Source organism: Psammomys obesus, unplaced genomic scaffold (assembly GCF_907164565.1).
Source record: "Psammomys obesus unplaced genomic scaffold, mPsaObe1.curated_primary_1811, whole genome shotgun sequence".
NCBI lineage: Eukaryota > Metazoa > Chordata > Mammalia > Rodentia > Muridae > Psammomys > Psammomys obesus.
This window is the reverse complement of record NW_026596166.1, coordinates 19,074,275-19,077,515: the sequence shown is the minus strand read 5'-3', so window position 1 is coordinate 19,077,515 and position 3,241 is coordinate 19,074,275.

The following is a 3,241-nucleotide window of genomic DNA, read 5'->3' as shown; positions in this document are numbered from 1 at the left end:
AGGGAGTGTGGGGTTGGGGAGGGAATGAGGGAGCGGGATACAGCTGGGACACAGAGTTAACAAAATGTAACTAAAAAAAAAAAAAAAAAAAAAAAAAAAAAAACAAAGTTCTCAAAGAAATATCTACACAAATGAAGGCAAATAAAGAAGAAATATGAACAAAGCTCTCAAAGAAATACAGGCCAACACAGCCAAACAAGTAGAGGCACAATTAGCAACCTATAGAGAGGAAACAGACAAAAATATAGAAGCCATCATGGAAAGACAAGAATCCACATACACACAGATGAAGGAAATGGTGCAAGATATGAAAACAGAATTAGAATCAATAAGGAAAACACAAATAGAGAAAAACCTGGGATCGCGACCCCAACGCAGAACATAGAGAAAAGATCAGGAACTACAAAGGTAAGCAACACCAACAGGATACAAGAGATGGAAGAGAGAATCTCAGGTGCCAAAGATACACTTGCAGAAATTGACACATCTCTCAAAGAAAACATAAAATCAGAAAAGTTCCAAACACAAAACATCCAAGAAATCAAGGACACCATGAAAAGAGGAAATCTAAGAATAATAGGAGTAGAAGAAAAAGAAGACATCAGGCTCAAATGTCCGGAAAATATTTTCAAGAAAATTATAGAAGAAAATTTTCCCATCTTAAAGAAAGAGATGACCATAAACATACAAGAGGCCTACAGAACACCAAATAGACTAGACCAGAAAAGAAATTCTTCATGTCACATCATAGTCAAAACACTGAATCTGAAGAACAAAGAAAAAATTTTAAAAGCAGCAAGGGAAAAAGGCCGAGTAACATATGAAGGTAGACCTATCAGAATCACACCAGATTTCTCCAACAGAAGCTATGAAAGCCAGAAGGGCATGGACAGAAATCATGCAGTCCTTAATAGACCACAGATGCCAACCCAGACTACTATACCCAGCAAAACTTTCAATCGACATAAATGAAGAAGTCAAAATCAAATTTAAATAATATCTACACAGTAACCCAGCTCTACAGAAGTTACTAGAAGGGAAATGCCAACCCAAAGAAAACAACTATATCTAAGGAAATAGATAACTACACACACACACACAAAAAAAGAATACAAGCAATGAAACTCATTGACACCACCAACCCCACATCAAAAGAAAGTAACAATTGTTGGTCACCAGTATGTATCAACATCAATGGATTCAACTCCCCAATAAAAAGACACAGACTAACAGAATGGTTGCAGAAACAAGATCCAACATTCTGTTGCATCCAAGGAACACACTGATGTAACAAAGATAAACAGGACCTCAGAGTAAAGGGCTGGAAAATGTTTTTCAATGAAATGATTTGAGGAAACAAGCTGGAGTAGCCATCCTAATATCTAATAAAATAGACTTTCAACCAAAATTAATCAAAAAAAAAAGATAAGGAAAGCCACTATATTCTCATCAAAGGAAAAAATCCACCAAGAGGACATCACAGTTTTGAACATCTATGCCCCAAATACAAGAGTGCCTACATTCATAAAAAAAACATTATTAAAGCTTAATTCACACACTGATCCTAATACCTTAGTGGTGGGAGACTTCAACACCCCACTCTCAGCAAGGGACAGATCAACTCTACAGAAACCAAATAGGGAAATAAAGGCACATACAGAGTCCCTAAATCAAATGGACCTAATAGATGTCTACAGATCTTTTCAACCAAACTCAAAAGAGTATACCTTCTTTTCAGAACCACATGGAACCTTCTCCAAAATAGACCATATAGTTGGTCACAAAGCAAGCCTCAACAGATACAAGAATATTGAAATAATCTCTTGTATTCTATTTGACTACCATGGACTAAAGCTGGACCTCAACAACAATGAAAATAGCAAAAACCCGACATGCACATGGAAACTGAACAACTTGCTACTAAATGACAGCTGGGTCAAGGATGAAATAAAGAAAGAAATTAAAGACTTCCTAGAATTCAATGAAAATGAAGGCACAACATACCCAAATTTATGGGACACATTGAAAGCAGTGCTCAGAGGAAAATTCATAGCTCTGAGTGCCTTCAAGAGGAAATTTGTAACATCACATACAAGCAACTTAATGGCCCTGCTAAAAACCCTAAAAAAAAAAAAAAGAAGAAGAAGCAGACACACATGAGAGGAGCAGATGTATGGAAATAATTAAATGCAGGGCTGAAATCAATCAGTTAGAATCAAATAAGACTATTCAAAGAATCAATGAAACAAAAAGCTTGTTCTTTGAGAAAATCATCAAGATAGACAAACCATTAGCCAAACTAACTGAAAAGCAGAGAGAATCTATCCAAATCAGCAAAATCAAAATGAAAAGGGTGACATAACTACAGACACTGAAGAAATCCAAACAATCATTAGGTCATACTACAAAAGCCTATACGCCACAAAATTTGAAAATTAAAATGAAATGGAAATTTTTCTTGATAGAGTCCATCTACCAACATTAAGTCAAGATTAGGTAGAAAGACTGAATAACCCTATATCTCCCAAGGAAATTGAAGCAGTCATTAACAGTCTCCTCTCCAAAAAAAGCCCTGGGCCATATAGTTTCAGCACAGAATTCTACCAGACCTTCAAAGAAGTACTAACACCAATACTCCTCAAACTATTCCACAAAATAGAAACAGAAAGAACATTACCAAACTCATTCTACAAAGCCACAGTTACCTCGATAACTAAACCAAACAAAGACCAAAGAAAAAAAGAAAACTTCAGACCTATCTTTCTTATGAACATTGATGAAGTAAAGTACTGGCAAACTGAATGCAAGAACACATCAAAGATATCATCCACCATGACCACGTAGGCTTCATCCCAAGCATGCAAGGGTGGTTCAGTATATGGAAATCCATCAATGTAATCCACCACATAAACAAACTGAAGGAGAAAAACCACATGATCATCTCCTTAGATGCTGAAAAAGCATTTGACAAAGTCCAACATCCATTCATGTTTAAAGTCTTGGAGAGAACTGGGATTCAAGGAACATACCTAAACCTAGTAAAGACAATATACAGCAAGCCTATAGCCAACATCAAACTCAATGAAGAGAAACTTAAATCAATCCCACTGAAATCAGGGACAAGACAAGGCTGCCCACTGTCTCCATATCTCTTCAACATAGTACTTGAAGTTCTAGCTAGAGCAATAAGACAACCAAAGGAGATGAAGGGAATACAAATTGGAACAGAAGAGATCAAAGT